Genomic DNA, 10,904 nt, shown 5'->3' on the forward strand with positions numbered 1-10,904 from the left:
TAAGCTACACAGATAAGTGTAGATTGTTTGTATCTACACATGTGCATTGGTGTGTTTTCAGACATGCCTATCTGTCAGAAAGCTATCCTGTCCTGCATCCAATCAGAAAGCAGTCCAGCAATGAGCTTATTAGAGTGCATCTTTTCTAAAGTGATTTGGGTTGGGTGGCTGAAAATGTTTGAGATGCATGATGTGCAAAGGTGTGCACAGGTTTTAACTCCTTCAAAATGAGACTTTATAATTACAGTGTGTGATTAGACTGAGGCAAGAAGTAGAGGGTAGGTGAGGTTAAGGACTGTAGAAATTGGAAAACCTGACCATAATCATTCTCTGATGTGTCAAACTGTTTCTTATCTTGCCTTGTAAGTTGGTGCATCTGCAAATGCAAACACAAAGAGCATTCTTTTTAAGAGCTTGTGTAGAAGAAAACTGGACTTCTAATTTACTTGGTTTAAGTTGTGCACAGTTTATACAGGGGAAACAGGTTATTTGAACAAGGAATGAGTGAAAGAAGCCATTAGTGTTAAATAAAAAAAGACTCTAAAATAGAAAGTGGCCTCAGGTTTAATCTTTCTAACACCTACAGTGAAGCCTTGAGTCATCCCAGGCAGATTTGCAGCATTCACACCTTGGSACATGTGACTAAAACRATTCACGCAGCATCGTGAGAGACACGTTTCAGATGTCAGGCAACAACAACCCAAACATTGAGTTGACCAGAAGGTACAGCCAGTGACTGACCTGTCCTAGTTACCCCCTTAGTAACCTTAAAGACCCATCAGTGTGATTTTTTTCTGATTACAAAGCCTGTTGCTTTCAAATATATTCTGTATTTTTGATGAGCGGGGTAACTTCTTCAGGAAATGAGAAGACCAGTTTCCTTTTACTGGAGCATTTAGGATTGGCATGTCTGAAAATGTAAATACGCACAAAGAGATTTGTCTTTTTGTATTGGGCCAGGGGTGCATAACTAGTCTTGATGTCACCATCTAATTATTATTTTTTTAAATTATTGATAAAATTGAACACTCTACAAACTGCACAATCTGATTTTATAATTACATCTTCTAAATAATCTGGCAATTATTAGCTGAACTAATCAGAAAGGAAGTGACATGATATATARGATTTTGTTTTTGCCTTGGTTTATTTGGATTTCTGGTTAACTTTATTGTTTTTACGTCATTCGKATTTATTTTAAACTCAGTGGGAGTCTATTAGTTATAGTTCTATGTCTTAGTTTTTTGTCTTATTTTGAGAACCTTACTTTTCTGGTTCTGTGTTCTCTTGTCAYCTTTTTGGTTTGAATTTTGATAATTTTTTTGTGTTTGGTTGTGTTTCTGATTCKTTTGCATTTCTGATTTMTATCGACCATTACTCCTATTTTCTCAGCTCATCTTGAGTTATTTGCCTTCCCTCTCAGCTGCACCCAGTTTCAAATCAACCACCTGCTCTTTGTTCAGTAATCAACTGTAGAGCTTAAATATCTCTCAGGTCGCCAGCTCCTTTTACATCGTCCTGTTATTGTCATCAGCTTGGTTTCTTCTGTTCTACTTGAACGTTATTTTGGATTCTCCCCTGAACTTCTGTTTTCTAAGATTTTCTTTTTTTTTAAGACCAAGTGTTTATTTGTACCTGCCTGTCTGCTCACTGCATTCGGGGGCCGTTTTTCACCATTCTACGGCAATAAAGGCAAAATATTTGCCACGYCAGCGACTCCAAACATTTAGCAAGCYGGTGTAGGTCAGTTTTCATCAGAATAGACGGAGCATCTGTGTAACAACATCAGATTTTAGGCAGACTTATTAGTGGGACATTCAAGTGTGTGTTTATGTAAATACCTCAGCAAGATACATTGAAGCCCCTTAGTTGCAGTGCTAATGGCACAAAATTGTTTTGCCTGGATTTTCTAATAAAATTCTGAACAATATAATATATTGCTGCTTTTAGCTCACGGGAATCTCTTCATGACTTGAAGCAAGTAAAGATACTGCAGTCTGTTGAAGGGGGGRAAAAAAGCTTAGTTGTGTTTGCTGCAGTACTGCAATAATTGCATTTTTGGCCYCTTTGCCATAAAAGTTTCTGTTAAATAAAGGAAAACTTGATGCATACTGGCTTTCTGTTATCATCTCCACATCTGCATGTAAATATTCATTTCTAACCTTTGAAACATAATTCTTTGTGTGGAATTTTTAAAATTTAAAACGGTGTGCTGCTAGGTCATCTTGACCTCAATGCATTTTTTAATCTGCTTTAATAAGCGATTAATCTCAGAAGGAGATGTACAATTAGCCAGAACAGCAGCACAGCTGCATTTTGAATTRGACACTCTCTTTATATCRTCATCCCTTTTGTCCCTGTTAGGATGCAAAGATGAAATTCATTTAACCAAAAATGTTTTGSTTTGTTATAAAAAATAAAATCTGCTTTATTTAAATAGCATTTTGATTTTTGATCATGCATTGCTTAAATTTAAATACAAAAATTCTTTATGAAATCCTATAGTCGTACTAATCTTTGTTTTGCAGAAACCTTTCAGAAAATGATCCTAGTTGGAAAAACTATAACTTTCTCATTCCTCTGAAGGCATTTTAGACGAGTGCATATTCTTAACCTTATATTCTAAGTTTAGTGGGTTGGTGTTAACCTCCGCCTTTTTCTGTATCGCCTTCCTCCRTCAGCACAATATATTTGCCTGTAAGGATGACATCACCCTCACTCCCTCAGCAGCGACCCCACAAGCTCTCCATGGGTGTGATGACTCAGTGGGTTGACTTCCAGCTAGTCTCACATTACCATGTGTCGGCTGCCTGTCAGAAGCCACAGTGTGGGATCAATTAAGGAGTAGCTGATGTCAGGCTAGGAGGATAGTATAGAGAAAAATAAACATATAGGATACATTTTCTGTAATCCATATTCAGGTGGAGCGTGAAATTCTGTTTTCCTCAGCATCTTTAGAAAACACTGAAGCCTTTAAAACACAATATGCACACATTTCTGTAACGTCTCACAAATGCTATGTAAAAACCATTTGCTGTTGTGTCATACTCTACATTTTGTTTGTGTCTGTGACCGCATGTGTCTGAGAGAGTGAACGAGAAATAGACGCCTCTTGATTTTTGTGTGGGCTTTCAAACACTTTGTCCATTCAGTGACAGCAGACTGCCTGCCTCACCTCACGCTGTGCAAATATAATCGAGTGAGCTTTTCAACCAGATCACCGCTTCACTTAGTTTTCTGTGTTTGCACTCTCAAGTAGAATGAGCTCATGCAATGCTTTTTTGTRTGGTGTGGTTCACGTAGAGGATAGAATTCAAGTTGCATTCATTTTTGAGAAATAGAACGACACGAGCAAGGGATTATACCTCTGAATGTGTCGCTAAAGTTGCCAAAAAAAAMCGGCAACAATAGCCAGAGGCCCATCTTTCCATCCTCGACGCASTTGTTTAAAGTTTTTAATCCTGTATTATATTGTTTCCATAGAAACACATCACTACTCAGGAAATGAAGGTAATTAAGGTCAAATGAGACCCACGATGACACAAAATGTCTGCACTGAGAATTCACATACAGTAAAACTCACAGCTGACTTGTTTCCATTGTCGTCGTTTGCTGGCTCAAGATGACGCATTGTTGCAAGTCTAAGACTTGATTCATCGGACATTTTAACTTTTTTACTGTGTGAGGACTTACCTGAATTTGACTTGCTACATTTTAACAAGGATCAAATTGAGAATATGATTCTATTTGTCTATGTGGCTCAAATATATAATCAATTATATTGATTCAATTATATATTTCTGGACCTGTATCAGCCTCCTTTGCTGTCTAGATATTACAGTCCTTGTAAATGAGTTCTATGTAAACTGGAGTAAATTTTAATKTAACTAATAACCTCTAAAATRAAAACGGTCCTGTAATGGACTGKCGATTCCTGTGACTGCTTTAGGTAGGCACCTGCAAGGACAGTAAGGTAAAGAGACTGGATAGGTGGATAAATAACCTAAAAGTGACTTGATTTCAAGAAGTTAAAAACCTGCTGGTTCTAACCACAGACTGAGATGCTTCAGCATTGACATTAGTAGCAAGGCTGCAGAGTGGTGGGTGGAAAATATAACTGCATGGGTAAAATCGACTATGTTCACTTCAAGGGAGTCATAAATTCTCATAAAATGTTCTGCTACCTCCTTTTTCTAAGTTGAATTGTAATTGTATGCATACAAGTAACACATAAAAGTAATACATACATCTTTAATCTCATCCAAAATCTTTCTTTGTCTGTTTATTTGATTCAAGCTTTAACTGGGATGATCAGCGTGTTACGAACATAATTCCCATCATGCAATTTCTGTGCATAATTGAGTCAATGACCAGACAAGTGCAAGTCAATACTTTAGGTGTAAAATTACAATCTAGGATGACAGATGAAAATTCAGCAAAGCTTCAGATCAAACATGAAGTTTGTTCATGATATATTTTAATGTGTAAAAGTTCTCTCTCTCACACACACACATGCACACACACACACACACACTTGTTTAAAATCTCACTAAAATTTACTTGATGTCTCTTAGGAGGAAATCATATCTCATCTTACTGTTACAATGCATTTTCAGCATGATTTAGCGAGTGGTAAAAACACACTTTCATCCACGAGACTGTTCAGGGAACTACCAATTGCATTAGCTTGAATGTATTGCATAGCGTTTAATAATTCATAAATGCAAGAAGCTCAGCTTTTAAGGACCATCATATGGAGCAGGATACCAGGAAACAGATTTTTTTCTTTCCCATTTTAAAATATTTATTCTTTTAGTAAACACAAGACATGCAGGAGAACTTACTGGGGTCTTCTTGGTATTATTCGTGCTTGTTGAATTTATATGTGGTGGACAGCCTGGCTGTTTTGGTTTGTAAGGTTAAACCGCATGTATTGTAGATCCCCACATGGCTGCTTTGTGACCTCAGGGATGCATGGAAACGCAACACAAAGCCCCAGCCTACAGTCTTAACAATCACCCTTCCACCCACGAGCACATGTGTACGCATTGCTCTGCGATTACGTAAAATGAATTATGTATTTTTGGATATCAAGCCCACGCTCTCATCTAAAGTGATATGTGCTTAACATTAAAGGGTCAAATGCAAAAGAATGATGTTAAATGCTGCCGAATWAAAAGAGGCCGAATGCTGCATGTGTCACAGCAACTTTTTATCGRAAGTAATCAAGTGAAAAATAATTTACTTTCCAGAATAAGGTCAGGCGTTGACAATGATGTGAAGGCAGGAGAAGCAGGATGAGAGGTAAAAACTGAAGATGAAAGTAAAATGTTACAAAGCCAAACAAATTAGGAGCAATTTCTTTTTTTAAGGTTTTATTTGCTCTAGTGGCCTCCATTTGACAGGAAAGTGGGCACCGAGAGGGGAAGACATGCGACAAAGGTCGCCAGGCCGGGAATCGAACCGGCGACGGCCACGTCGAGGACCAAGGCCTACACACATGGGCCGTGCCCAACCCCTGCGCCACCAYAGCACACCCATTAGGAGCAATTTCTGATAAAACTTGGTGAAATATTAGCTCTGCTAAATAGTGATGCAAAAACATCAGCAACTTTACATACCTATTATTCACATAGTGCTGTAAAAAGTATTTTCCCTTTTTAAATATTCAYTTTTTTACACTTAAATGTTTCAGATCAGCAGATACATTTTTATAAATTCAATGTCCCAAGCCCCAATACTCCCTGAAGTATCAAAACAATAAATCAAAATACATGTTATAGTCTGATCTAAASAAATTCAAGAACAGAGAAAAATGTTAATTCACATCTGTGGGTCTAKAAAGAGTTACACAGCAATTTCTAAGGCCTAGAAACTCAAGTGAAATGCAAAAAGAGCTACAAACCACAAATATAAAACATAAGTAACAGTAGTGAACTTTTGCAGGAGGTGCCAGCCGTCCGAAATAATCCCAAGAGCAGATTAATGACTCATCCAGGAGTCACAAAAAGAACCCAGAACCCCTTATAAAGAACTACAGGCCTCACTTGCTTCAGTTAAAGTCATTATTTGTGTTTCAACAATAGGAAAGTGACTAGGCAACAATATGAATGTTCCAAGGCCCAAACAAAAATGCCTCCAGCAAGCCGTGGTCATAAAAAAAATATTGTTTTGAAGGAGCCCATTCAAAATCTGAGAGAAATGCTGTTGAATGATCTTGAGCAGGGAATTTGAGCTGAAAACAACCTCAGGGTGGCTGTGATGAACAATTCTTTAAAGACGAGTGGGTCAACTTCCTCTGCAGAGATATTAAAGAGTCATTACCTCTTTTCACAAATTCTTGAGGGCAGTGGTTGCTGCAACCAGCTTGATTGTCAAGGGCAATTATGTCTTCATAAATTACAGGCCAGGGATGTTCGAGTAGTTTTTCTCCATCGTCTTTGGTTAGCATAAAGTTTTATTGTGATTAGATTGGACATACAGAATAACACACTAATGGGGCAAAGCGGTTTCCCTTTGCATCTTCATGCATCTTTGTGTTTACTTGTGCTACTGCTCATGGTCACATAGCATGAAACCTGAACTGGTGATCATCTTTAAGGTCACAAATCAGGCGTAAGAGCCAGAACTGTGACAATCCTTCTGAAGTTACAGATGGCATCTCAGTGGCTTTGATGATAGTGGCCAGAAACGGGGAGTAGTTACACAGCAGGCCATGCTTTCATAATAAACTAAGAGGAAAAACCTGCAAAATGGAGTAAGCTTATTTGAACATCCTCTAACTACAGACTGCACTGAAGAAAACCCCCCTGATGACTGGGTGAGTAATTTCTAAGTAATTTTTAAGCTCTCTTTAAGAATTTGGGAAGCATCATGAATGACAAGATGCCTTTAAGCTACTTTTTCTGGTTGTAGCACTGAGAACAGAAATGCTAGAACTTATAATGAATCATATTATAGTGKAATTATAGGTAATTAAATGTAATTAGTATTAATCTCAATGGCCTATTATTGGTGTGTTTTTTAGCTTTTCATCAAAAACAGTTCTTTACATCTGTGTTTAAGACCTTCAGTATTGYTGGTCTCATTCTTATCCAAGTCTGGCTTTGAACAAGGAGTGTGTTCAAAGAAAAGAAATGTTTCTAACATGTAACCCCAAAAGTGGCCTATGCCAAAATAGGTAGTAGCTATGAGTAAATCAAAAATAAAGGCAAAGAAAATGTTCAATATAAATATGCAAAAAACTAATATTAAAAAAAAGACCAATCRTAAGTAAGATTTAAAATTACTATAAATAAAAAGAGTAAAAGAATGAAGATGCATGRTGCATCTGATTCACCACCATCTAGCTGCACATGTCGTCTGCAGCTCTACAAGTGAGATCATCACAGTCTGCAGAGAAGGAATCTTTTATGGGTTCGTTCATTTATTTTTAGACTTCTCACACACTGGGTTCTCACCCTGTGTACATTTGATGGCTGTTCTGAATGTGTGTGTGTGTGTGTGTGTGTGTGTGTGTGTGTGTCCGTGTATTTATGTGCAGCACAGTATTGTAGAGTTGCTGATTAGATCTGGTTTATTTTCAGTGATGAAAGGAAAGTCCCTTCATCACTTCACTTTCACAGCTCATCAGGATGTGAAACTTCTGAACTACTTCATTCAGGTAGAAGCTGAAAGGAGCATTTAGTATCATAAGAATGAATAGCTGAGGTTTCAGTCCTGATCTAGGAACCAGCGGCCAATAATTCTTGTACTCATCAAAATCAATCAAAATCACCCAAAACTTCTGTTTAGACTTGCTCAATAATCTAACTCTGCCTGAAGCTTCTTCATAACTTTATTGCTTGCGCCATAGATACTCTGTCTGCTAACTAAGGGCCTTCTGGAGGCAGTAGGCAGAGCTGAATCAGAGTAGAAGAGTGTGATTGCAAATGGATGCCACATTTTCAAAAATGAAGAAAATGTKATCTGAATACTTTTGCAAGACATTTAGATTGTGGTATGTGTACTTTTATTATGTAAACSAAAAACAATTAAGGGTCAATCAAGGACCACTTTACTATAACTCTTATAAATAATGTAAAAAAAACTATTAAACTTTAACTTTAATTTGAAAAATGAATGCATAGACGTCACTTACCTTTTATAAATAATTGACACAAGGCCATGTTTTTTTGTTTTTTTTTACCAATTTATTTTTTTCAACATTTGTTCCCACGCTCAGACATCCCTAATCTCCTCTTCCACTCCTCCTCCCAGAAATCTTCCTCTCCAATCCACGTTCTGTTATGCCTTCTCTTTATTTTAGGCAGCTCCTGACTAGATCAAAGGAATTTTAGAGCAACCTCAAAATATCTCCCCACTTCAAACGATGGTAGGCGAAAGACACATGCGCCGTTGTTTGTTTGATGGGTGCTCTGACTCTGTAAAGTCACGTTGATTGGAATGGTTGGTTGTGACGGGAATAGGCAACTCTGATTCTCCCTGCACCGCTGCCTCTCATCCTGACACGTAGCCTGGGGGGACAGGTGCTAAAACACCTGGGTGATGCGTAAGAACAGTTTCGGTGCACAAAGGCAACACATTGCACACACTAAGGGAGGCTATGTACATAAGGAGTTCATACGGTAATGCGAGACGACGTGCAGAGCCAGTTTGTATTGTCACACTTTTGCTCCAAAGTTTGTTTGTTTTTCAGATCTCTTATTTGCCAAATTTACCTGCCAGATTTCCTTGGTAACTTTCTGAAACATTTGATTTCTCTCTCTCTTTTTTTTTTTTTCCAATAAGGAATTTCTTTAAACTTAAGCTGAACATATGAGACCAACATATTGTTAATGTCAGCATTTGTCTGTCAGTTAGCTAATGGCCATCTCATTTATCAATGACTCAATCTGAAAAAACAGATGCAGAATAGATTATTTTAAAAAGGTTGTCTGTTATTTTTCTGTTTTTGCTTGTTTTTTTAATCACATTGTGACTGTAATTAGATGACGGTCTGTATTTCGCTCACTGTTTTTGTGGGTTCATGTTCCTAATGAAATATTCCAGTGTCTCTTTTCAATCTAGTCAGCGACTAACATCTGCAGTTGGAGATCTGCAGCTGAGGTCAGATGGGGTCGGTTTTCCTCACACACTTGCAGGCTCTGGTCTTCATCCCGTGTCACACTAACAGATTTTTGTTCCAACTCGCCCCTCTTGCTGACTGCAACTACTGCCGACTGATGCAAACATTTCCCCGCTTGGAATCAAGAGTAAAAACAGGCAGAAAATCATGCAGAGTGTTCCCAGCTTAACTGGAAAATAAGAGCATTAATCATACATTCAATGTGTGAAGTTTAAAACATTTACTTTGTTTTTATCTGGGAACCATAGCGCACACTTATTTCTCCAGATAGAAGCAGATGATGATGGTGACTAAAGACAGCACTTTGCAAGACATACTTTAATTTAAAATTAAATACTTTTAGAGCAAGATCTCATTTCACCTCCTTGTTGGCATTCAGTAAACATTAACTGTTTAAAATATAGTTATAAACCAAACTAGTGACATTTACATGTCTGTTTGCTGAGTGGCAAAATGAGTTGTGCTGAGTCTACACAATAAAGAAGAGATCAGAGTTCAATTATTTTATTAGAAAACACATTTTAATGACATGAAGCGGCACACTTGTTTTAAGTGTAATTATTTCAGAACTTGCTCCAAAGGATCAACTAAAACAGAAGTTAAAATATATTTTAGTACATTCAGGGTGACACTAAAATGCTCTTATTTTATTTGAAAACACCAGTCACATATTAGATCCAGGTATGTTCCTATTTAAATAAGCATCATCTACAAAGCAGTAGAAACAAACCGTATGCCTCAAATATATAGAAAACTTAAAAGGATTACGCAGTAATATACTGTTTGAGATCAGATCAATAATAAACACCTGAAAGGTATTTCTCTGAAGAAAAATACCTAATTTATTTAAAAGAGCAATTTGGCATTCAAAATATGTAATAATATCCAGTTATTTAGGGTAAATAAATCAAGGTAAAAAAAATCCTATCAGACCAAACAGCATCACCAGGTTAAGAGGAATGAGAATAGTTTGGCACTGTTGCAGGAAGACCATATGTGCCCTATTTACTTGCTGGAGTGATAAAATAAGAGCTAAAGATGCTGCAAAGTGTTGGAGGGAATTACCTGTTTGTGCATTACTCTGTTAGTGTATTATGTATCAACACCTGTTTGGTCAGGACTCAACTTGAAAATAACACCATCATTCCTCTTACATTCATTAAATAGGCACAATATATTTGAGATGAATGAAAAAGGGTGTTTAAAATTGCATAGTCAGGTGATATAGTAAAAACCACTTGGTTGGATTTGATGCATGGATGAAGGCCAGAAACCAGGAATCGCCGATTGCATTCAAAACATATGGACATATTATCTTCACACTATGAGCAAAAAAAAAACCAACTAGTTTACCTCGAAAAGTTTTGGTTTTAATTCATAGTGTAGACCAGAGGTTCCCAAACTGTGGGGCGCGCCCCCTAGGGGGTTTGCCATGCTATTGCAGGGGGGTGGGTGGGAAGCTGTCTGGATGGAAAAAAAACGCTGTATGCATTCGGTTTTTACCTTAGAATGGCCAACTCTCTGTTATTCCTATGTCAATTTGATACAGTAGTAGTTATATTCTACACTTCCCATATCTGTGTCCTCTGTCACTTTAATCAGCAGTTAAAACTATTTAATCAGTTGTTAATATGTGGTAACTTGTTTTTCCAAGCCGCCTTTAAACGCGACATTCGCGCTGAGCTGCGGCGACATTCGCGCTGCGCTGCGGCGACATTCGCGCTGCGCTGCGGCGACATTCGCGCTGCGCTGCGGCGACATTCGCGCTGCGCTGCGG

The 10,904-nt window shown here is 37.7% G+C and overlaps 1 protein-coding gene across 1 annotated transcript in view; it reads left to right on the forward strand.

Annotated features, from left to right (window-relative positions):
• The window catches only part of stxbp5l (syntaxin binding protein 5L), a 134,930-nt gene that overhangs the window by 5,900 nt on the left and 118,126 nt on the right, over positions 1-10,904 (forward strand). The gene's annotated exons all lie outside the window — the stretch shown is intronic.

Source organism: Poecilia reticulata, linkage group LG2, assembly GCF_000633615.1.
Source record: "Poecilia reticulata strain Guanapo linkage group LG2, Guppy_female_1.0+MT, whole genome shotgun sequence".
Classification (NCBI taxonomy): Eukaryota; Metazoa; Chordata; class Actinopteri; order Cyprinodontiformes; family Poeciliidae; genus Poecilia; species Poecilia reticulata.